Genomic DNA, 27183 nt, shown 5'->3' with positions numbered 1-27183 from the left:
TTAGATAAAAATGTTCGCCGAGAAAAGTCCGCACAAATACCATCAAAAATACCGTGTATTCAAAGTTGCTAGTCGTATTTTTTTCAATATCTAACGCACGCACACAAGTAAGACCCGGCCCCACCTAAAATTTGTCGAATCTTATTATTCATGTGATATAGTATCAATATATTAAAAAATTAAAATAGAATAAAAAGGATTTTTGTTATATATTGTCTATACACATTTGCGTGCATTTAATTCCATTTCCAATACTTGCAAATAATGATAATCCTTTTGTTCATCGACATAGAACATATCCTCCACGATGATGGTCAATTTTAAACTTCAACATCAATATAAACAACGCAACAGGCTAAATAAATATCAAGAATATCGCCGTTTTACTCCATTTACAAAATCTTTTGACTAATTCAAAATTAGCTCGTATTCAAATGCGCCGCGCTTTTAATATGGAAACCAATACATTGCCGAATGGCTTCGGCTATAGCCAGACTGGTTCTCATCATTCTTCAAATCGCGGCGCATTCTTATACGGCAAAGCTTGGAGTTGACATGAATAAAGTAAGGTTTATAGTTTACATTTGAAGAGATTTTTTAGATATACTTTATGTTTATAGGTTATGGATCATTTGAAACATATTTCCGCGACCTTCGTTCCAAATTTTACACAACATATAACATAGCTGTATTGAGTTTATTATTTCCTGGCAATACTATAGCGCGCTTAAACATGCGCTCTGATTAGATTTAGCTCTAATTAACGCTCCTCTTCTAGATTTAACAGTGACCATTTACGAAGTTATTCCTGGTGATCTTTCACACAGCAAATCATCGGCGAGCTTTCATAATTTTGAAAAAATATTAAGAGAAATAGTTAGGTGATAATGAAAAACATGATAACTATATGTTATCATATAGTCATTAACTACCGACTAATAGAAATTCTCGTCATAAACATATGCCTTCCTATGTCTGTTGGTTCAGATGTTCTTAGCGAAAATTCTTGATGCCTGCTTCTTAATCCTCTCCACCTCTCTTCAGTTACATCACCACCTTTGAAATGCACCCCTTCCGACTCGGCAAATTTTGCTTAGAACCAATGGAATCACGGAGGAGAATCACGCCGTTCGTTACCCAAACAAACAAGATGGCGGATGCAGCCGAAAAGTAAGTTTTTCCCTTTCTTCTCTGAAAATCGTAAAGGTATATATAATAACCTTCTCAGCAAAATTCCGGACACATAGGGTTTTATTTCATGATGTTTCGTCCCGTAGTTCTTTTGAAATGCGCGTCACTAGAATCGAAGCGAGAGGATTTTCCACCGGTTTGATCGTGATAACGTACGGCTTCTTCTCTCAAATTTACTGTTTCTTTTACAAATATGCGTATTAACTGAAACCACTGACTTTAAAAGGTTTTAGTAGGTCGTCATGTTAGCATCCATGCCCATTCTGGCTAGATTTACTGCTGTGAATATTGATATCGAAATGATAACGTTTGGCGCACAAAATATCAATGATAACGTACGGCGCATTTTTCCGCTTGGTGGATTTCCATTTCTTTAATCAACAGACAATGAATTATTTGTATGTAGGAAATGATATATCTGAAAAACATGTTTGTCAGTTCAGAAATAAATAATTGAACAATGCTGCCCAATCGGATATTAATATCTTTCTAACTGGTGACATAATATATATTCGTTTTTAATATACATATACCAACCTTTATCTGCCAATTAAAACACACATGTATAGTTTGAGAATATTTTTTGTATAAAATGCAGAATGGAAAGAAAAGCCTCCACTTTTAGGAAATATTTGTGTATCTTTACATTATATTGAAAGCGATTGCGACTAGCTTACATCCAGATTAAATGAGTCATCTATCTGGTCGGTCATTGAAAGAAAGAAAAACATAACAGAGAATAATGAATGAGTGTAGGTTATGTATTGAATTTATTAAATGAGTAAAAAATAATGTTATGCGAAAAGGTTCAATAAATTTAGTAAATAAGAAATTTCCTAATTATTTGAGGGTCGGTTAATATTGTAACGCTAGCATTTAGCGTGACGTTGAGCTACCTTGACGCCAGATATTTGCACGACTTAGCCATACAGTTTTTTTATTTTAAACGAAAGGAACGTCATTATTTAATCAACAGATACATGCAATTCATGAATTTCCCTATCATGTTCTGGAGTTTTTCCACAAATGCCCCAACAAAAACAATCAGTTTCTTGAAAAAAAAATGTATTGTAGGTATCAGCAATAAAAGAGTGACATTGAAATTTGCTTATTAATTTCTTGTGGTAAACATTTTACCGACTATAAAATATAGCTTAAAATCGGATTTGGATTTCGATGTTTTTATCCATGCCGAAACCTTTAATGCCAGACAGCTCATGCGCTCAGATGACGTCTTATCTTTATGAAAGAACGGTTATAAAAATTACTACGCTACTATGAAAATAGTATTTACGAAGCATATGTAAGTGTTCATCCGTGCTGTTCTACAAAAATAAGAAACAATAATTAACTGCCTTTGATAACAGCTTTTTAATATATATTTTTAACACAACGTCAACAAGGATAATTACCCTCTTCAGAGCGCTTTTATATTTCTAAAATTTGGATCTAAGTAATTATAACTAATGCCTGTCTACTTTAAATGTTCATAGAAATTAACATTTGTTACTTGTAACTAGTATTTCCTTCTTTCATTACTTAATTAATTCATCCATCCATCCTTTCTGTTTCTTTTCATATGTATTTACATAGTTGTCATTATGTGGTCAAATGTCCCTGAAAAGTTTTATCTACTACATTATTTTGTAGGCTAGTGTAAGATACAAAATGTCTCAATTCTAAATGCTATTAACACATTGATAGTTTTTTTATATAGTCTTGAAAAAATCAAGGTTTTCTTTAAAACTTTAGGTCTTTTAACATTACCTGATATGGTTCCGTATGTATGATCTGCAGGTGGTCCAGTACCATCAGATTTTGTGGGACCAGAATTTCTTGTCCAATTAAAATAATTCGCCTGTGAATTGGTATAGCAACAGTCGCTGTCCTCAAAATAACATGACAATTGTGAAGCTTGCCCTATGGAAGCTACTGATCCTGTAGGAGTCACTGAACCTGTGTAAATAAATATGTATAATAAATAATTTTCATATAAACATATACATAAATAATCCATGTATCGTATAAATTATATAACCTCACTCGATGAGTAAGCAGTTATTTTAAAGCATGTGCCTCATCTGGCCAACCCTCAACTTTCATGTCTGATGAAATTTACAGCAAAAGCAATAAACTATTTTGTTCCCTATTGTTCTGTTTACGGCGAAGGCAAAAACAATATGTCTCACAATATTTTGGGAGACATAAGTCTATAACACCCGCACAGAGATAAATTGCTATATTCTACCGCTTAGCAGGTGCTGCAGTGGAATAGAAATGACATGAGGACAGTCAATTACAGCAAATACAGGTAAAGAGTATAAGAAAAGCTGTAGTTTCTTTGAACTACGTCCAAATTGCTAAACAGTGGGGAGAAAATTTTTTTGCAACAATTTGGCTTGTATCCAGTTCAGAACACGATCATTTAATATAATTTAACTTGACAGAAATGTGCACCAATTCATAATAATCAAATACTACTCATTGGACATAATGCATATTGGACTTTTCAGGATCTTCATATAAACGGCAAAAATAACCAACTCTTGATTTCAAAGCAAATAGTTATGTACTATGTTTTTAGAACAACAAATAAATTAATACTCTTTTCCTTAATGCCTGTTTCAGTCAGCTAACAGTTCTTGTTTGTTTGGGTTTTACGTGACATCGACACAGTATAGGTCATATCGCGACGTTCCAGCTTTACTGATGGAGGAAGACCTCAGGTGCCCTTCCGTGCATTATTTCAGGCACGAACGGGCACCTGAGTAGAACCACCGACGTTCCGAAAGCTAGCTGGATAGCTTCCTCACATGAAAGAATCCAAAATCCCTGTCGGGATTCGAACCCACAGCGGTGAGGGGCAAGTGGTTTGAAGTCAACGACCTTAACCACTCGGCCACGGACGCCCTGCTAACAGTTCTAGACCCTTGTCAGAGTGAAAGGGATGTCCAGGTGAGTATAGCTTTATACTAGTCAGATGACAAAGGCTGAGCGTTTCCATAGCGTAAGCGTTAAAGACGTTAATGTATAATAATGACAACTTACCATGCGCCTCCTCTTGCGTTTTACACAATAGGCACCAAACAACAATGAGTAACTTCATTTTAAAGTCTGATACATCCAATTCTGAAGTAACAAAACACCAATTCTATTTATACAATAGTCATTTATACAAATCCGAGGAAACTACAATAAAAGGAATAACTACAGAAAATATGAAGAAGATCACATTCTCACTGTGAATTTTTTTCACTAGGAGTGGTTAATGTTAAACCGGTGGAGAGGGAAGGGGTATGAGGAATTTACAACTTAGGGGATGGATGGTCTGAAAATTACACCAGGAAAACTCACTGTTTTAAGACGCAATTTACTATTTTTGATGATTGTTTTTGTAGAATATGTAAATGTTTTCCGACAGTGCCCTCCCAGTGACCAGGATACAGTAAACTTCATTATTGCAAACACTGTGATAGAATAAGATGTTTTTTTTCCACATTTTGCCATTCATTACCTTATATCAGAATATAATGTTATGGCGAACTCAGTGTTATATGATAAGGAATAATTGCTTACAAGGAATTCATATTTGATTAAAAATGCATGCACTGAAATTAACCTGTTTACAACGAACTAAAAAGGAACAGCATATTCATAGATCCTGATTTCTCTATATTTGTCTCCATTTGCATGCATTTGTGTTAGAAGTTGGTTGAATAAATTGGCATCCTTTTTTTTCAATAAAAACTTGTATACATATTGTTTTCATTTACAAATAGCATTGTACGATGTATGCTATATTTTTTATTTTTTAATTACACCTTTAACAATAACAGCAATCAGTTCAGGATATTTCAGAGGTGATCTAGGACAGTAAAGTGAAAATTACATCATACATCAAATATCATCACCTGGCAATATAATTGAAGAATCCAGTATTATAACCAAAGGGAAGTAAACCCTATTAGTGACAAGAAATATGAACGTTCAACAATATCTATGTATGATTCTTTATTGAATTCAATTTTCATACAGTTTGCAAAAATTTGAGAGACGTTACTGTGGTCTGTTTGATAGTTGCTTAATAATTTGTTTTCGTGTATTTGTTTACAGAAAAAAAAATCTAAGAATTGTTTATTTATTCAATCAATTGTTACCATTATTTACTTTATCAATTGTGCTTCTGTTTAGTAAGATTCTTCGTCATGATAAAAATGACCTTTGTAACTAGTACTAAGCTAGACCTAGCCTGTATATCTGTGTAATACTTATATACATGATACTGTTGGCTTGCAGTTTAATGGAAAGTCTTTTTCCATTTGCCCCATCTGCAGATATTTTTAATTCTGAATTTAGCACCATGTACATGTTTAAAGGGTGAGTTTTGCTTAAATTTGTGTCAGAAGAGTTGACAGTTGTTTGTATTTAGAATTGCTATCTTTGAAAAGCTCAATCATACAAGAGTGCAAACAGCTTGCAACATATTTGGGGAGACTATGCCGACCTATTGTTAAGACCGTTCTTTATTTCTTATTGCCGCGGTAACCAGGTCAAAAAAATAGTATCGTGATATTTTAAAGCTGACTCATCATTTATCACCGTTATCTACAAATTTAAACAAGTTTTTAATCTTAACCACTATATTTGCTTTTTGTAAAGTTTATAATTCTAAGAGAAACGCTTGGTTTAAACTTTTTGCTTTTCTTTTATTTTAAAATCACTACTTAAGTTTACTGCGACGGTAAATCGGTCATGCACCGGCCATAAATAATTCTGATATTTTAATCATTATACTTTTAACTACCATAACGGGAAATTAAAAACAAAACACATTATTGTAAAGTGCTGAATAAATGTTTAAATCTTTTGGCAACATGCTGTTATATTCATAATTTTAAAACAATTTTCCAATTACTACGCAGCGACCAACTTTGCATGACGGGTCATTAACTAGAACTTGGCAATTTTGATTGGGTGAAAATATAACTATTTAACTACAAAAAACCGATAAGATACACACAATCCTTGACCTTGTTCTCCTACAAAATTTAAGCACAAATACATTTACATTGGAGAAATAATAATCAATAGTAATATTTTCATCTCACGCATTTATCAATCAATGCCAACATAAAATTATCTTTAAAAAAGTATGTCTGGCAATCGATAGATTCCTACTTTGTCCTTTTATTTGCATAACAATAAATTTGAACACAAACATTGACATGTGCTCTTTTGTTTAGGAATATGTAGTACTATTTATCAAAAGGACATCACCGCTTTAGAAGTGTGTATATAAGGCAGCTATGGCGTTCTATAGTTGTACATACCATAACACGGAAAATAAAGTAAAATCGTATGTTATGACTTTCCGGCCATTATGACTAAATGTTTCAGGACTGTTTCTGAGTTTGAAAAAAAATTAATCTGCGAACTTTGGACGGCTGTACTAGTATGGTTTAATAAATGCCTTTCTTTCATAATCAAAAAGTGGACAGCGAGGGATATAGTGAAAAACATCACCAATATCACAGTGTGCAAAATGAACATTTATTTAACCGCACGGTATTTTTGAAATTGGGCATGACCCAGTTTCAATAGGGAGCCCGTTATTTTCTGATCTTAAATGGAATAGATTTAAACGGTATGGTATTAAAGTATTAAGCTGACATGTCATTTATTGTTAAACTGTTCGGTCATTGTATGTTTAACTAAAATAGATATATTTTTTAAGTCAATTGTCTTTTGGTTAAGTCAACTATAAGTATAACAGGTGTAATCATAATTGATTTAACAGTATCGATGATCCACTTAAAATTAACGTGTTTTGAGTTGAGTTGAGTTGAGTCTAGGTCAGTACTAGTAACATAGGTTTATTTTATTATTAAGTAAAATATGTTATTGACAGTCCATCCCTTTGCTTTCTCTTAGATAAAAGTAAATTATCAAATATATTCAATATGTCATGTAAAATCATTTTTAGGAATTTATGTGCGTTAGGGTACGCATCTGTGAATTTTATTTGGGGGTATTGCATTTTGCAATTGTTATTTATTATTCAGGCCTTATTTTTTCTTCTTATTTACTTTACTGACTGATTAATATAATTTTTAAACAATGAAATTTGGGACTACACCCAAACCAAAATAAAAGCTTGCGGAAAGCTTGATGCAAGCTTACCGCAAGCTTACATTGACTATTGATGCTTTTTAAAGCTTGCTGCAAGCTTGTTAGTAGTTTCATACAGAAATCTGCAAGCTTACACTTACTATGCAAGCTTGCGCAAGCTTACGTGTATCATTTTTATTGCAAGCTTGCGCAAGTTTCTTAGAAAATTTTGAGTTTTGAAAATGCTGTGAAAGCAGGAAAAGGAAAGATACTGAAAATTTACAAAAGTACAAAAAGTTGGAAAAAATTATAAAAATAATTTCACTCAAACTAATCGGCATTTATATAATATAATGGGATTCAAATGAAAGCATTTATTTCATAGATTTTATCTGCCTGTCTTTCATTTTATGTTTTAGATTCATATCACTTTATCAAAAGTTTTAATTACTGTCATTAAAATTGTTATAATTTTCTCAAAATTATTAGACGCCGCTTGCAATTTTATTTGTTATCCAATTTATTTTGATTCGACCAGACGTTTCAGTCTTTGTCGCAACAGACAAACATTTTAGAATTTCAGACCTGGCATTATTGTGTGAATTTATGCATTATGTTCTACTTTTTCACAAAAATATGCAACTTTATTATTAAACAACGAGCACATACCAAGAACATGGAGAAAAAATTGATTTGTGTTCGGATATTCAACGGTAATAGAGAACGATTTTCAATGCTGATTGACTGTTCACATTTTTTGACGGCGTCTTTGATGTGCAGCATCAACATTTAACTTGTTAATATATGCCATGTCAAAAACTAGAGAACACTTGTGACAATCAGATGATGTTCATAAAAAAATCAGCCAAAATTAAAATGAAAGAGGAAATCAAGTGTGTTTCAAATGTAAGCTTAATTATAAATTTTAAATAACAGCTTCCAACAAAATTAAACTAAGATAAAGTCAGTATGTTAAATTAATTATTATGCTCCTGCATGAATGTGAGAAAGCATATGATTATTGGTATCATATATTTATTATATGATGCACAATGACATAATTATATATAACAAATATAATCAAATATGAAAAATGAACAACAAATGAATGGTTATTTGATATTATACTCCTGTAAAATTATTGAATGATAGTAAAGTAAATTCACATTTCTTAACAATTGTGAACATACAAGCAAATATAATGAACATTATATATTGTCTAGTGACTGATTGTTTTTTTTTTATTTCAATCTGTTTTATTTGTGTGTCTTTGAAGTTTTGATTCATTTGCACAAGTCGACGCAGGGCTAGCACAACCCCCCTTACCCCTCCCCTGGGTATTTTTGTACACCTATATAATATTGAAGCTTAAGGTATATGCAATCAATTAGCACTTGTTGTTTAACTGAAACGTTTACCATGAATCCATCCAATAGAACAAGTTGATTATCTCCCCTTTATATCTATTTTTTTTTCTATATAAGATTTCTTCATAGTTTGTGATCTAAAAATTGTTTTGAGTTGTAAATATATATATATTTATGATTTATACAAAAGTTTTTAGTTTTAACATAAAAAATCACATAATTAATGGTGTCCGCCTTTTTAAAATGGCCGCCAATTATTGACCAGAAAAAATATTCATAACAATATTTAATGTGTTGATACCCATCTATAAATAGTTTGATGTAATTATTAATTATATATGCTATGCTTAGTGAAACTAACTCTATGCTAGGTATTGAATTCTAAATAGTCTGCTCTTGAATATTATTTAAATTTTATAGAGATATGAACCATAATTGTTTGGGGTCGAATTGAGCCGCCTTTAGAGTTCGAAAAGATACTTTTAATCGAATTTCATGAGAATTTTGACTTTTTGCCCTCTCTAGAAAGTTAATATACTCTCACTTATATGAGAAACAATTTGAAAAATTGGCAGTTGACTTCTCCGTTCCGTTCCTGCTTCTTTATAACCATATGACTATATTGAATTGTAAAGATTACCCGTACCACAATGACTATTTGACAGAAAGGCTGCTCGTTAAGTTCCACCAAAGGAAACTGTTCTTACTTTTATTTTATTTAAAATAACTTAAGCCTTTAGTTGGTAGTTTCATTGTTATTAGAATAATAATTGAGATTAATGTATTACATTTCATTAACATTGTTACTTCCATTTAAAAAAAAAACATTATAAAGTTACTTCCCCTATTTTCATTGCGCCATTAGAAATAAAAAGGCAGACAAAATAATAGTATGCTTCTCCCTTAAAATCAATTATTTTAGAGTGATTTTGTTGATTAAATCTTTTTTGAAATGCAACACAGCATATGACAGCATAAGACACTGATGAATCATTTTAAACATTGTCAGTCATACTCTCAGATTTTGGAGTTGGAAACTATATAACAGTACTCTTGATTGGGACATTGTTCTCCTTGATGCAATTTCTTCTTAATGCAATTTGGTTTAAACATATTTTTATTCAAGGTGATATATAAATGTTAATAATTAACAATTTAAGCAGAAAGGAATTGGACCGAGAGCTACAATAGCTCATGGTAGTCCTCTCCTTTAACAAAAGCAATATGTTCATATAATACATGGCTTATCATAATTTTAATTAAACCCTATATGTAATTTGATAACACATTTGTGCTGGGACCATTTCCATCTAAATAACAACCCATACTGCACATGGAATCGTCATTCAAGAATGAAAACAGCCGTAAGATGATGATGATGACACTAAAAGAGAACAAACATCCACTTATATATCAAATTTACAGGCGACTAAGGCACGAATTGTTACATACAATCCTGAAGAATTGGCTGAATGCTTAATTACTGGGTTATTTCGGTTTTGCTGTTTCATCTGAATTTCTCTTGTTCATGTGTACATGACAAGCAGATTTTTCCAAGTTGGGCAAGCTGGATCTCTATAACCTCTGAGTTGCAAGATCAAACATCCTCTACAAAAGAGTACATGCCTCTTATTAATGCCCAAAGAACAAAAAATGCCACTGTTCAGAAAGTGATTCAAGACCTGTAAACCAACAGTACAAATTTGTGACCTTTGATCCGTGAACAGGCTTAATCAAACCGAGCCTGAAACATTTTCAATTATGCCGTGTTGGGCTTTCTTTAGGGATTCTTATCTTCTCTATTTGATTTGGCTGCTAAAAGGCATATTCTATAGTATGGAAAATCCGACTAGACTAAGTTCAGTGATACTATCACACATTTAGGGGTTTTTCGTTTGCTAGGTTCATATCTAGGGGCGATTGACAAACGGCTTCGTGGAAGTGGTTTCTCAGAAATCCCGATAGAGTAGAGTGAATGTGTTGACAGTTGAAACCACGAAAGACTGCTTTTTGAAGAATTTGTAGCTGCAGTTATCCAAATCCGCCACCCTTGTATATTGGAAAATATCAACCAAGCGTTAAATGTGCAAGCTGAGAATCGAAAACGTGGACACCTTGAAGATGTGCTAGCATCAAGAGTTCAAGGAAGACGTCAGAAAAGGTCACTTAGGGAAGACCGCACAGTTATGAATGGATTTATTGTTAAGATTTGGCTGTTTCTTCGCTTTATGAGACCCACGAGGAAAATGATCTTGACCTATACATATTAACATTATAAAATATGCCACAATTTTTTACATATGATCATCAAAACTATGCAAAATATCTATCTGTATGTGTTCTTATGTTAATAAATTGATTCAACACACCCAGGATCAAGAAAGCTTCTTCAAAATAACGGATTCAGAGTAAGCAGATCCAATGTGCCTGGCTCCCGTAATGCTGTTAATATAACTATTTAGCAAATAATAAGCAGACATGCAAAGTCTCGTAGAGGCATAATAGGATTCAGCAGAAACACTGCTGCCTACTACAGATGGAATCAAACACGACACTCGAGAGCAAGCTATGTTAAGGCTACATTCCTCATGGCCGGCATTCATCAGCAAATTCTTCTGTATATGTTAGCGTGCAAACTTTGTGACAGATACGTACAAAGCAGAACTTATCAAATCTGCAGAAAGGCCACGAAGAGGATTGAGTGATACATACCTGATGAAAGGCAATAAAACCAAAGTTTTGCAAGAATGGAAAGTTTTTTTTGGTAAAAAATTATAAAAATAAGAAAAAATTGATAAGATTGATATTAGAGGAATTGTCTCAAGATAAATTTAAAAATGCACGGAAATTGGACGAAAGGAGAATCTTGTACTTGTGAAGCGACATGTGTATGCCTCAAAAGTGAAGATGAAAAAGTAGAAGAAATACAAAATCCAGATCTACATACGTCTCAGGAGGAAGCCGATACCAGAATTATGCAACATATGCAACATGTGTCTGAAAATGATGACAAAGCAATAATTGTACAATCTCCTGATACTAATGTTATGGTAATACTTAGTACTTCTAACGTAAGCACAGTCTATCAATAGATTAATTCTATTTGGCACTGGTGTGGCTAATAATAGAAGACTGTTGAAAGTAAATGAAATCATTGATAGACTAGGAAAAGATATTTTCAATGCATTGATTGGGCTACATAGTTTCACCGGATGTGATACCACAAGCCCTTTTTATTGAGAAGAGGGAAAATTAAAGCTGTAAACATTTTTTTCAAAATAACCTGAATATATACCTATAACCAGTTTAAAAGTGAATGCGCGAGAGACTTGATATTCAAGAAGAAGATTTCAAAATATTTGAACAGTTTGTTTGCATGTTATACAGGAAAGACATATAAAGTGACATAAATAAGTTGCGCGTTGACATTTTCAGACAAAAGTTTAGACCAAATGCAAACATACTTACAATTACCTATGGTATTGACGTGCGTTTAAAACCACCATATCTTTCAACATTAAAGATGCATATTTTTAGATCAAATTACCAAGTATTTGTGTTGTGAAATGCCTTTTGTCGTTTTCCAACTATTCCAAGTCCTGATGGATATGGGTGGAATACTGGTACAACCGGAGGTCTCACATATACATTGTACCTGGACAGAGGGAAATATACTACCACAAGAATAAATTGAAATCATAGCTAATAAAAATGCTAGTGAGGTGTTATAAGATGATTAAAATGAAGAATGTGATCTAGAGAAAATTGAGATGGAAATTTTTATTTATGTCATTTTCAGAGAAGATTTCGAGTAATAATTAATAATGAGACTAAAAGCTGTATTGTAAAACATTGGAAAAAGGGGGGTAATTAGCATTATAATTAAACAAAATTGAACAACAAAAGTCTATTTAACTTCAATAATATTTATACACACAACTTTTTATAATTAAGTGATGTTTTGCTTTTTTAAAACAAAACCACAAAGTCTATATAAACAACAGGTAAATGGCGGCCATTTTGAATTTTGCGGCCATTTTGAAAAGTCATAACATCAATTAATTATGAAGTAAATTACATAAGAGACCTTGTCTATGATCTTAAACAAATAAAGTTTCCTTCTAAAAGGAAAGGCTTGCCCAGTTGTGCCATCATCCCATCCCTTTAAAAATGATTTTATTTTGAAAACCCCCCTAAGTCAACTCTTTATGATAAAAATATAATTAAAAAAAAATAATAAAATGACCTTATATACCAGTAAAAAACAAGGTACCTTTTTACAGGTATAGATGGTCAATTTATTATCACTATTATTTTTAATTATTTGTATATCATAAAGGGTTTATTTAGTTTTTTTTTTTTCAAAAAAAAGTTTCACTTTTAAAGAGGTAGGTAGGGTAACCCCAAGACTGGACGAGCACCTGTGACCATTTGTGCCACCAGTGTTATGCATGCCAAATTTGGACAAAAGAAGGACCAGAAGTCCACTGATTATAACTGAACCGGAACTTGCTGACGATAACAGTAACAACTTGTTTTTGTAAAAACGAATATTTTTTGTAAAAAACGATTTGAAATCTATTCTCTATTGTATAAAGCTAATTAAGAAAGAATAATCAATCGTAATAATACTAACATTGGCTCTCCCACGTGGAGGAAATAAAAGTATATATATCTATCATACTGACCAGAGAGAGAGTCACTCGTTTTGGCAGTTGCTAATTTCATTTAAATAGCAGCCTTATAGACAATTAAAATGCACTTAAAGACTTTGTTACGTGGTACCAATTAATATGCATGTATCAACTATGTTACACCTAAAATATCTATGATCACAGATATACCGACAACACAGGATGCGCTATTTGTAGATCAGCACGTGATATGCATGGGATATTTTTAGATGACGTTATACTGTAGTTTTAACTCCACGTTAGAATTGCGACACAGTAGACGGAATTCTACTACAGTCGCCATTTTGTATTGTATAAAACTAATGAAGACAAAAATCAATCATAAAAGAAACTAACTTTTGCGTCTTGAAAACGAATTGAAACGGAACATTTTCGTTTATAATTTATTTCTTCCTTCTACTTACGTTTTAAACCGATTAATCAAGTAAAATAAAAATAGAAATCCTATTTATATAGACAAACTGGGATTACCGAAGTAAACAAAAATAGCTTTGATTTCCGTAATATTACTTCGTCTGATTCCGCAGTATGACGGAATCGCCCGAATTGTCACGATTGCAGCGGAAACCTAGACTGGTTTCCCGTTCCATCATGCACTAACAAATGTAAGCAGGATACAACCTAACTGGAACAACTTTTCCAAAACAAATGGCTTGCGGCCGTCAACTGACCACATAACAATTCATTTGGTTAAAACATTAATGGTTGTTTCAATTAGGCTGTTTATTAAGAAATTGTGACAGGGGCAGATAATTCAATTGGCTTGTGTCTTAATGGTAAACGTTTCAGTCAGACAACAAGTTGCAAATATCTTCCCATATGTTTATCTTTTAAACTACATGGGTCCCATAAAATACCCAGAGGGGGTAACCATTTTCATTTCTAGCTCACTTCTAAAGCACAGACACTTGGGGTTTGGAGCTCAAAACGCCTTTAAAATCCAAATAAAATGCATATTTGTCAATCCCAGCACATGTACTGATCATATATATCAAAAAACTTAATATAAGCCGTTTTGAAAAAAAATCATATTTCAACATCTATAATATTATCAAACATATGCATATGTCAAAGGAATGAGCAGATCAAGTACAAATGTGGTCATGGTTCTATGATTTGTGGCAGAGTTATGCCCCTTTCACTTTGAAAAATACAAATGTTTTAGTTTCGTTAATTGTCTCCCCAAAAGTTGTACATATTGAACTGAAATTTAATATATGGATAAGTTATAGGAATACGCAGGTCAAGTTTGAATTTGATCATAGTTTGATAGATTTCTGACAGAGTTATGCCTCTCTAACTTTGGAAGAAATTAGAGTTTCAGTTTCATCACTCGTACTTTTGTGGGAATTAGTACCCATTATTTTGGCTACAAATTTGCATCATATGCAATTTACAAAAGGTTGAACTTTGTATAAAAATGGTTTGTGTTAATATTGAATAGTTTTAAGGACTTTAAACTTAAAATGAAAAAAAAAAATTGTGCAAACAAATTTGGAACTAAATATTATAACATCTGAAATTTTGGTTGCATGCGGGGGCATCCGTGGCATGATGACACATTTCTAGTGTAAAGAATCACACATAGATAAAATTAAAAGTTCATACTTCTGGTCACTCATTGACAAATTTATAGAGAGTTTACTTCCCTTTGATTATAATACTAGACTCTTCAATAATGTACCAGATGATGATATGTTTTTTCACTTTACTGGTCTAGATCACCTCTGAAAAATCATGAAGTGATTGATGTGATTGTTAAATGTGTAATTAAAAAGTAAAAAAATATCAATGATATATTGCAACCATCGAAATAGGCTATATGTAAATGAAAACATATATGTGTACAAGTACTTATTTTAAAAAAAGATGCCAATTCATCAATCCATCTTCAAATACAATTGCATGCAAATGGAGTCAAATGTAGAGAAAACAGAATATATGAATATGCTGTTCTTTTTTAAATTCGTTGTAAACATTTATTTTCAGCGCATGTATTTTATTTAGTCAAATATGAATTCCTTGAAAGCAATTATTTTTAACATAGAGTTAGCCATAACAATATTTTCATATATAAGGTAGAGAAGAGTAAAATGTGGGCCAAAACATCTTATTCTATCAAAGTGTTTGTAATTTGAATTTACTGTATCCTGGTGTATTTTTCAGAACATCCATTCCTCATACCTCTTCCCTCTCCGTCGCATTAACTTAACCTACACATAACCACTCCTAGTGAATAAAATACAGAGTGTGGATGTGATCTTCTTTTACATTTTCTGTAGTTCTTCTTAAATTGTAGTTTCCTTGAATTTGTTTTACTTGTTAAATTCTAAGAGATAAATGCCTATTGTATAAAAAGAACTTGTGTTTTTTTTGTTATTTCAGAATTGTATATATCAGAATTTAAAATGAAGTTACTTATTGCTGTTTGCTGCTTATTGTGTAAAGTCCAAGTGAAGGCGCGTGGTAAGTTATTATACATAAATGTCTCTTAAATGTCATTTGACCGGTATAAAGGACACACATGCACTCTGACAAGGATCTAGAACTTTAAGCTGACTGTTACGCAGGCATTAAGGTAAAGAGTATGGATTTATTTGATGTTCTAAAAACATAGTTCATAATTATGTGCTTTGAAATCAAGAGTGGATTATTTCAGGCTTTTATATGAAAATCCTCAAAATTCCATTATGCAGTATGTTCAATGTGTTGTATTTGAAAATAATTAACTAGTGCAAAGTATAATGTCGTAGCAGCCGTATGCGCTGATTCATTTTTTTAAATTTGAGTAAGAATAAAATATTTTGGTTCGTTTACTTACTGTGCTATTCGTTTTTGGCAATACCGTTGCACAGATTCGGCGTCAATCTTCCGTTATTTGCACATTCTTCGTTACTTGATATGCACGTGTTATATCAAGAGGGCAACTTTGGACCCAATTTCCCTGTCACACCAATAGTTGGTGGTTGAAAAACCTGGTTTTTTCGCATTGCGGCGCTTCTTGTTTACATGTATGTATTCACTATGCAATTTTCGTCTTAAACTACTAGATACTGGCTGCACTATGTCCTTGACCACAAATTCACTTGACACTACATGAATTTATCGCAAAGTTTAATTGTATAGAAACAAAAAAATGACCTACATAATCACTGTTCCCACAATTTAGTTTTTGTATTATGTAGTATCATAGCATTTTGTCACAAATGCAATCTTGTTGGAACAGTCACTCATCAAATTTAGAGATAAGGAGATAACAACTTGAAATATGTCAGTCAAGAGAAATGGGCCTGGCTAGACTGCACAAATGTATAGTCCTAAATCTTGTAATTTTATTTCATGAAGGATTGGGCTCAATCAAAATGTTCATCATAACTATCAGGAGCTCAGGTTAAGTTTTACTAAAATATAAAGGGCTGACTAAATTATAAAGGAATATATAGATTATGACAATAACAAAAATATGCTTAGCATCCCAAAAGGCTTTTGATTTTTTAGATTAGGCATTTATTTCTAAAACCTGTTTTATTTTGTTTGGAAAGTTTTAAAGGAATTACATTGAATTTCAGATAGGAGAAAACATGCGTGCGTATGTACATGTGTGTGTGTGTGCGCGCGCGCGTGGGTGCGTGCGTGTGTGCGTGCGTGTGTGTGGAAGAAAATAAATTGGGTTTCACACTTTTGCCCAGAAGATAACAAAGAAATAAAACTTTAAAAAGTTATTACAACATACACTTTTTTCAAAACGGTTTGACACGGAAGACCATCCAGCTACTATCTCTTGCATGTAAGCTTGCTGATTGCCATCTGGAAAAGTTAAATCTTTAATAATTACTGTTATTTATTTTTAATCAATTTGAAATTGAATTAGTATTTGTTTCAAGGGCTTGCTGATGTTACACTAATCAATATCATGTGAATAAATTACTTTGAAATTAGCTATCATGCAACTTAGGTATCATGATTGTCAATTTACTAATGCAAAACTCGCATACCTAATTCAGTATTATTATTATAATTATTATATTATTACCCCATACCTCTGACCCATATAGTAAAATTGGTGCTATCATGGAATCAAAAAGTTTAAGTTTTGTTTTAATGTCTAGACTAATATTATCGAATAAAGACTATAAATTGTTGTAGGCTCTCAGAGCTTGATCGTTTAATGATTTTACTGCACCAGACATATTACCAGTATATGTAAAGCGGACACCTAAATAAGTAAAGTTATCAACACATTCAATTTTCTTTCCATTTATAACAAGAGCCATGTCAACATGGCCATCCCCCGCCGAATGTGTTTGCACATTGGAAGAATGTTTATGTAGTAGAGCAGAATAATTTAATTTCAAGAGGTCTTTTGGTAATGAAACCTGATGGCTGAAGTGATTACAGATTTGAAACCTATGTGACTATTGATGGCTGAAAATAACAAAGGGCAATAACTAAATAATAATGAATGGTAGGTTATCACTTTTGTGTGCTGCACCCCTCCTCAGTAAAATCTATCCACCTTTGAAGTTTCAAGTTGATACCACAAATATGTTTGGAGATAAGCTCCGGACAAAATAGTATGAAAAAGAACAAAGGGCAATAACTCAAAAATTATATAGGGAAGAGTTATTATTCTTGCACACAGCATTCCTCCTCAATAAGATCTATCCACCTATGACATTTCGTGTTGACATCTAAAAACTTTTGAGTTATGCTCCATTCAGGTGATAAATTAAGTGTGAAAAATAACAAAGGGCAATAACTCAAAAAGTATTAAAGGTAGAGTTATCATTCTTGTGCACTGCACACCTCTTGAATGAGATATTGGCACCTATGAAGTTTGATGTTGATATCTCTAAGGCCTTTTGAGTTATGCTCTGGACAAAAATTAATTTTGAAAAATAACAAAGGGCAATAACTCAAAAATTATGCATGGTAGAGTTATCATTCTTAAGCACTGCACTCCTCCTTAATGAGATCTATCCACCTATGAAATTTCATGTTGAAATCTAAAACACTTATAAGTTATGCTCCACTCAGGTGAAAAATTAAGTATGAAAAATAACAAAGGGCAATAACTCAAAAATTATGAAAGGTAGAGTTTTCATTCTTGTGCATTGCGCACCTCCCGAGTGAGATCTATGAAGTTTTGTGTTGATAACTCAAAGGCTTTTTGAGTAATGCTCTGGACAAAAACTAATTTTGAAAAATAAAAAAGGGCAATAACTGAAAAATTATGCAGAGTAGAGTTATCATTCTTGTGCACTGCACTCCTCCTTAATGAGGTCTATCCACCTATGAAGTTTCAAGTTGATACCTCAAATACATTTTTAGATATTCTCCGGACAAAAATGTCGGACGGACAGACGGACGGAAGGTCGGACGGACGGACGGATGGATGGAGACTATTTCTATATCCCCGCCGCCTTTTGTTTTATTAACATTAATTTTGAGATCCATTTTTCAGAGAAGTTATATATCTGGTCTATTTGAGATTGCAAGCTTGTTGGATCGGGAGTGAATAAAACTGTATCATCAGCAAACAAAATTAAATACATTGATAAAAGTTCTAGATCCTAATATGTCATAGTATCAAAGTTCAAATTCTCAGCAATGTTATTGATAAATAATGTAAATAACATGGGAGATGATGGGTCGCCTTGCTTTAATCCTATTGTAACATAGAAAAAGTAAAAAATAACTCCATAGTGTCTGATATTTGTTACACATGATTGAACATTATTATTGAAGTTTAATCATATTTGTCATTTTACAGCTAACGCCTGCTTGAATAAGTTAAACCCATAGGGCATCTCTATATACCGAATCGAAAGCTCTTTGATAATCAATAAAAACGCAGAATAATTTTGACTTTCTAGATAAAACTTTTTGAATTACAGCATGAAATAGAAATAAAGCATCAGCTGTAGAACGACCATCACGAAAACCAAACTGCGTATTATTAAAAATATTCTCGGTCTCGCACCATTTATTAATACGATTTCTCAATAGTTGAGAAAATATTTTACCAATACCATTTACCAGTGTGATTCCACGATAATTTTGAGGGGTTATCTCTATCCCCCTTTTTATATATAGGGACATCACACTCTTGATCCAGGCTTCAGGATATACACAATTATCAAATATATGATTAAAGACTGTACATAAATATGGAGAAATGAAATTCTTTGCGTCAATAAAAAAGTTGGCAAGGTAATTATCAAAATCGCCGCTTTAATAGCGGTTTAACAATGAAATAGTTTTTTTTGATTTGATTACATGTTATAGGAAAATCTAACAATTCTACACTATGGACATTTTTTACGCTCACAATCATACGCTCCTGGGTCAAACTGACCTTGGGGTTCATTTGGAATAGTTGAAAAATAATTTTTAAAAAATCATTTAAGTTTATATCATTGTTGTTCGAATTTGAGCATTTGAATTTTTATATTCACTTCAAAAATTTTCTAGGGGACGATTAACTCATTTGTGACAATTTATTTTTTTCTGAAATTTACATTTTGCTTTCCGTTTACAATTCATATAAATTCTTCTGTTTTGCAAAAAAGTTAATTTGAAAATTCAAAATTCAAATTTCAAAATCATATAAGGGAGAATTAATAACAACAACAACAACAACAACAACATAAACGTTTATTCATGTCAGGCTCATATACAGAGCAACATGACAGAAAATAAAGTTTTAAACATTGTACTGGTAATTAACATGGGGACAGTGATAAAACAAACAAAAAAGACAAACAAACAAAAAATACACATTGACAAAGTTAACATAATAGTTTACTGTGAGTGAGAAGACGTTAGCGTTATGATTTGAATCCGATTTGCATGACAGAAACATAAATGCTATATTGAAGGTGATGAAAGTAAATATTTGTCAACACAGGTTAAATCAGTCAATGTTGATTGGCAGACCAGTATGTTTACATACGCTATATATAGTAATACAAAAAACTACATAGTGCACTGAAATGGGAAAATAAACAATGAAACGTCAAATTCGTATGTAACAATTTAACAAGATCAATGTGTAAATGTAGTAGTGAGGTTGTTTTTCTAGATAAATAAAGTATCTTCGTATATAAAAACAAATTGAATAGGTAAATTCAAATCTAACGGGACAAACTGAAAATAATACACCGTTGAGAAGTAATTTTTATAATTTTTACTATAAATGTCCTTGGCGCATGGGAAGCACGATTTTTCATTCATAGAAAATTTCATTCATTCTAAGGTAGGCGTGGCCAGGACTGAAGGTCTTTCGGCGTAACCAAGCAACGGTGTGGTCGAAAATCGAGCTACAAATCAAAAGTGCTTGCGTACTAGTCAGAGTGAAAATTAATGAATGGATTTATTGTTCATAGGAATATTTTGTAATAAGTGGATGTGTTTGCATCGGTGAGTAATACTGATTTAGAAAAATAATAATAATAAAATAATAGTAAATAGTAAAGCTCAACGAAAAGCAATTTTATCAGTGAAATTTACTGAAATGTTTTTAGAATTATTGTAAAAAACTTAGCGATTTGTTTAAGGATATTATATGAATTAGTATTTAGTAATTCTTTGAAAAGTAATGTATTTGGTCTTGAATAAAATCGACGAGGTATAAATAGTTGCCTGGATTGAGAGAAAAAAGGGCAGACTAGGGTATAGTGATATTCATCTCCTAGATCATTTAAGAGCATAACGTGCATTTCCTAGACTCGAGCGGAACAAAAGATTGCCTCCATCTCCCCACTCCGACCGGTAACAGGTTGTTCCCTGTCCGAAATTTAAACATTGATATTCTTAATTTTATTGGGAGTATGGTAAGGTATTTTTCTAATTCAATGTTATTTTTAAAAAGCCGATAATTTTTTCCTTTCGATGATATATTCATTTTGCTGTTCCAATCTTGTAAGAATTGATCAGTTAGTATTTTATTAATTAAAATATGAATATTTTTAAGTCTAAGATTTTTTGATTGTTCCAAATAAAAGTATTTCCCGTCTGATCTAATATTTTCTTTACATAGTTTATCCATTTGAAGTTTGGAACTGAAAGTAACATATTTTCGTAGCATATTCTTGTTAGTTTAGAGTCATCACTTCTTAAAATTTTGGCCCAATACTTTATCATTCTAGTTTTAATTATGATATCTAGCGGATGGCGGCCTAATTCACCGTATAACATATAAATGGGTGTACTTTTTTTGAATTAGTTATTTTTCTTAGAAAATCTGTATGAACCCCTTCTATAATATCATTATTTTCAAAGCCCCATGATTCACAGTTATATGTTAAAATTGGCAAGATAGTTTGATCAAAAAGTTTCAGTTGAATGTCTATTGGTAGGTCCAAATTAAAATTTTTTGCGTACAGAGCATTCATTGCTTTATTTGCTAGTTCGACTAGATGTTTTTTTGCATTGATGAAGCTTCCAGACGAGTAAAATAGTAAACCTAAGTATTTGTATTCTTTGACCGTTTCAATAGGTTTATTGTTCAATGTAAAAGAGTAATGTTCGGGGCGATTTGAACCAAATACAATAACCTTTGTTTTACTCATGTTAATTTGCAGTTTCCACTTAGAACAGTAGCTATAAAAATCATTGAGCATATTTTGAAATGAGACAGGATTGTCACTGATGACAACTGTATCATCTGCATAAAGAAGGATAAAATTTTTTAGATATGTTTCTGTGTCAATATGGGGTTGATTGAGTTCAAGACCCGGGTTTCTTTCTTCTAAGTAAGACTCTAGATCGTTCAGATAAATAGAAAAAAGTATCGGCGAAAGATTTTCGCCTTGACGGACGCCACAGTTACTTTTGAAAAATTGCGACATTGTGCCATTTGCAGAGACGCTAGATTTAATATCTGCATACATATTGTAGATAACCTTAAACAATTTTCCGTTTATGCCAATTTTAAGTAATTTACTCCAGAGACCCACTCTCCATATTTGGTCAAATGCTAGAGAAAAATCTATGTATGAACAATATATTTTCTTCTTTTGTTGTCTAAATTTATCAATTAAAAATTTTAATATTTCTGTATACATTTGAATCTTCCGGCAGTATATAACACAAACAAAAATAGGAGTCTTAAGATGAACATGACATACCTTTCGATAATTTAAACAAAATAATTCCCTTGTTATCTAGCGAAACTAGACTTATAAATTTCCTGTAACATTCTTTAAAATAAATAATTATACCTCCGCTACATGTATGTCTCTTTGCATTTTTATTAAACTTTGGACGAGGATAATTATTCGTATCCATTCATATTTATACAGTAGAACTTCGATTAGTCGATTTTCTCGATGTGTCGAAGAATAATTAAAGTCCCGACTTTTCCCCCTATATATTCCTTATAAAAACCTATTTATGAGTCGAGATTTTATGTGTCGAATTTTTCGATGTGTCGAGGTTTTTTCGTGGTCCGTATTAAGTAAATCTAGTGCAATTTACCACAAATAAGTCGAAGTTGTTCGATTATTTTGACACCGTCGATCTCGAGACATTTTTCACACCTTATCTGGCTGCGAAGACGATTTCCAATCAACTTGTGTGACAGCCTTTGTTTGCCATAAAATGTGTGATAAAATGCTTTAATCGTTACTATTTTAATTGCCGTAGTGGTATTTGAAAGTAAACAGTAAGAACTACTTTCATTTGATTACATCCTTGACCCGGTGTCGCGTGAAAATAACACGCGAAATATATACTATAAGTTGGTTATGTTTCGTATTGTTACGCCTTTTGTAACTCTATTGTATACGTCAACGTGTCGTGAAAAACGTTATTTTACATGCTATATTTATCATTGTAAAATGTGAATATCAGATTAATGATGGAAAAAACATGAAATAGGTTTCGTTATAGACTAGTCACGGGTCGAAATTTTGTCATGGAATTGGGAGCGATTCATGAGTCGAAGTCCCGATGTGTCGAAGTTTTTACGCAAGTCCCTTCAACTTCGACTTACCGAAGTTCTACTGTATTTGTCAAGTAAGAGTTCCACGTTTCACTGAACAATAGGATATCGTTATTTGAAAAAAAGTTAATAAATTCACTCTCTCGTAATTTGGATTTGATGCCTTGGACATTCCATAGCAAAAAGGACAACTGTGTGACGTCACACCCCTAATTGTAACCTGCTTTTGACACGTTTTCTGTAGTAAACATTTTGTTATTGATGTAAAAGTTGTCATATGACAAGTATGCCTTTTCCCCATCTTCTTTAGCTTTGATTAATGTTGGAATAAGCATTTTTCGTCGATCTTGAATGATTTTCGGATACTGCTCGCTAACTCGGATTTTCGGACGTTGAACATGATAACTGTTATTTGTATTGCTATTCTCTTCCGTGGAATTTTCGTCAGATTTTCCTTTTCCAAATGATTGGTTAAATACATGTGACAATTGTTTTACGAGTAATTTATCCGGGTAATGATTAAATTTCACCACAATCGGACGACTTTTGCCTATTTCGTGTTTTTATCAGAAGCGATGAGCGCGTTCAAAATTAATAGACACATGGGCTTTGGGAATCTTAAGAGAGTTTGAAAGGAAGACCAATATAAGTTTTGTACAATTTTCAGTTCTTCTATCGTCTGGTGTTTTGCCCTCCTCAAACCTAAAAATAACAGATTATCTGTGTAGATCTGTGGCATTCTCAGATACAGATTTTAAGGCGTTAAGATCCTTATTCAGTGAGGCTATCCTCGACCTTTCTTCCTTTAAAGCTTTCTCGAGCTCAGAATTTTTTTCCTGCAGTTCATCACAAATTTTTGAGTCAAAGGCTTTGCTTTTTTCTATATCATTCATTTTGGAATCCGACTTACCGGCCGATGCTTCAAGGAAAGTAACTCCTGTATCCAATGAAGTCATATTACTGGTTATGACAGATATTTGCTGTTCGATTGAATCCAGTTTGCTTAAGCGATTATCCATTGATGTGAGCCGATCCACCACAAACTGCTGGAAACCTACATCGGACAGAAAACCCGTCTGGGATGGGTGCTGATTTTGTGGTGAATTTTTTGTTGATTGTAGTACATTTGTTGGGTTATTGTAGTACGTCTGGGGTTAATGTGGCGGAGGGGTATAAAAGGTATTCATCGGAGTCTGGTAATTGTTCATATTAGACATATTTGACATATTTATAGGCTGCACATATCCAGGATTATTCATGTTTTCTTTAGGGGTGTCTTTATGATCCCCTGATGCGTAAGGTGGCGGAACTACAGTAGGTCTCTTTCCCGGTGCCGAAGAATCATCTGGCGAAGGCAGATTTCTCTTGTTTTTATTTTTCTTGCTTGCTGGCATTAGAGAATTTAATATGTGGTCACTATAACAATATAATTTAGTCCTGTTCTCGTATAAAAAACAGTTAAGATCACTACATACGCCCCTACACGTATATTTCTCGCTCATGAATTGTCCGTGCTAATATTTTAATCTGCCAATAATCCTTTAGTATGATTAGCAAAATATTATTTTTAATGATTTTTAATCTCGCAAACACTAAAAAGGAATATGTTTTCTTGCAGATATAAATAGTTTATAAATGTATTCTAGTTTATACCTTGTCATCACTTAATCCATTTATTATTTACTATATTAGATCCAATATTAACAATTCTTTTCACAGCGGAAAAGCATTGAACTGTCGTGATACACATCACCACATTCAAAGTTTAAAAGAAGCTTTGGCTTATAGAATTGCCAATAAATGCACAATCACAAATGACGCAGATGAATATCATTTTAATCAATAAGAATTGCTCTGCTATTTCCGTAAAGCTTCGAATTGTTGAAATTGGAATTAAACGCCGCCTAAATGAACATTTCTTATTTAGACTTTCTGAAAAATAAAGTAAGGATGTTGACTCTAGGACAGGGACGAATTTAGGGCAGTCGCCGATCGATAATCAATTTCTATCATAAGTTAGGGTCTTTTAAGTTAAGCACCCGATTATAAATCAACGTAAACAAAGCGTTATTTTTAGTGATGCTGATTAACGAACACTTCAGCGCGTATTACAAAAATGACATCGACTGTCAAGTAGTGAAATATTATATACATGTCAGACTTTTTGGGCGAGAAGATTTTAACTTAATTATTTACATCAGTATTAAACAACAGGTTTACCGTGAACATAATATCTCTAAATTAATGGAAATGCTAAATTTAGACTCATTTGATTTGCTTCAGTTTTTTTTATAACTTCCCCGTGGTCCAGAGGTAACACGCTCGTTCAGGAAGTGAGATGTCTTGGGTTCAATTCCCATTCGAGGCAACTTATTGTTTTTTAATATTCTTTAGTGTCGTTTTAGCGATTTTAACATTATTTCTTAAGGAATTAGCCACTATTTGCAAAATAAAGTGTGGCTGTCATTAAAAATTGTATATAAATAATTTCATAATGCAAGTTAAAAATGTATGAATCAAACTCAAACTGTTATAGCACTGTGCTCTGCAAGATGAATTATAGTATATCAATATAAACTTATACAGGAAAATACATACAGATAAACAGTACGATTTAGATTGCAAAGATCAGAAAATAACACAGAGCTTGCAGCCCTTTGATTTGTTATATGATGAATTTTGAAACTTCTTACATTGAGATAGCGGCAGTATAGAGCCTTGTCAATCTGAATTGGCGTGCATAATTGCCAGATAATAAAGCCGGCAACTGCTTATTTAAATATGCATATTTTCTATATTATTAGTTATATCTCCCCAAAGTTTAAATTATTCCCCATACCCCTATCTCTCCCCAAAAAACAACAACTTCACAAAATTACAAATTGTGAAAATACACTGCTTTGTATTGTTTTGAGAATAGTAAACATTCCAAAAGCTAGAAATTATTGAATTGTTAATTTCTTATACAGTATTGAAGAATACAATTTCTTACATTTTTAACCCTTTCCCTCATGAGCATATTGTGAAAAATGGCCGTTTTCACTGAAAAGACTCCTGTTCCAAGTTCAAACTGCTATGAAATTATGAAAAATGCTTCAATACAAATCAAACTTGGCACAAATGTTGACTGGACCATTGCCTTTGTAACAACATGCTCAGTCTAAAATTTCCTGTTACCATGGCAACGAGGGGACATCTCAAAATTGCCAAAAATCACTATTTTGCCTCGATTTGTTCCATCAAAATTTATTTCAAAGTGCTGCAACTTCTCAAGGGATTGAGATAGAGTCAAAGGCTTTTCAGCGTTGGTTACACGTTACCTTATGATCGACCTGGGGTCATTTTTAGCCTCTCACAAGTCCAAAATTTTCTTGGCGATGAGGGGGACTCCGCCCCCTTCAAACCCCCCAAACAGTTCTTGCAAACCCCTGATGTATCTTTTGCATGGGGGTCGGCGCCGAAAAAGTGCTCACTTTCTTTAGCAACATTTCTCAAACGAAAACATGTGTTTGGGGCCCAAATAGGAAATTTTTTTCACTATTTTAAGGGGGAGGGGGGGTCGAAAGTGCGTTGTTTCGCGTGTATATGAGGTAAAGGGTTAAAGTTTTTAAATATTTTTTCACACGAACATTGAATTTGTTTATGGTTAGAATTTTTTATTGCCAATAAAAACAAATTTGATGGATAAGGTACAAATAATTGCTATTTTACAAACAATGTTTCAACTCAGTTACAAAACACATAGCAAGCACTTTTTATAAGCTGATCTATTTTATATTTTAGATGGACGTCCACCCCAGATTTATGTACCACAAGGAAATAAATGGTCTCAGACAAAAGTGTATGTAAGAAAGGCAAGTCCTAATACGTTTGAACC

At 32.6% G+C, this 27183-nt stretch overlaps 1 long non-coding RNA gene across 1 annotated transcript; it reads left to right on the top strand.

Moving 5' to 3' along the window:
* Nucleotides 1-6664: 6664 nt before the first annotated feature.
* Nucleotides 6665-27183, top strand: LOC132744957 (uncharacterized). Its single transcript, XR_009627771.1, has 3 exons — nucleotides 6665-6835; nucleotides 15746-15826; nucleotides 27090-27183. It is a non-coding gene; the product is annotated as an uncharacterized LOC132744957 (long non-coding RNA).

This window comes from Ruditapes philippinarum, unplaced genomic scaffold (genome assembly GCF_026571515.1).
Source record: "Ruditapes philippinarum isolate M1 unplaced genomic scaffold, ASM2657151v2 ctg614_1_1_1_1, whole genome shotgun sequence".
Taxonomy (NCBI): domain Eukaryota; kingdom Metazoa; phylum Mollusca; class Bivalvia; order Venerida; family Veneridae; genus Ruditapes; species Ruditapes philippinarum.
Note: the sequence above shows the minus strand (reverse complement) of the source record. Positions and strands in the feature narration are given on the sequence as shown.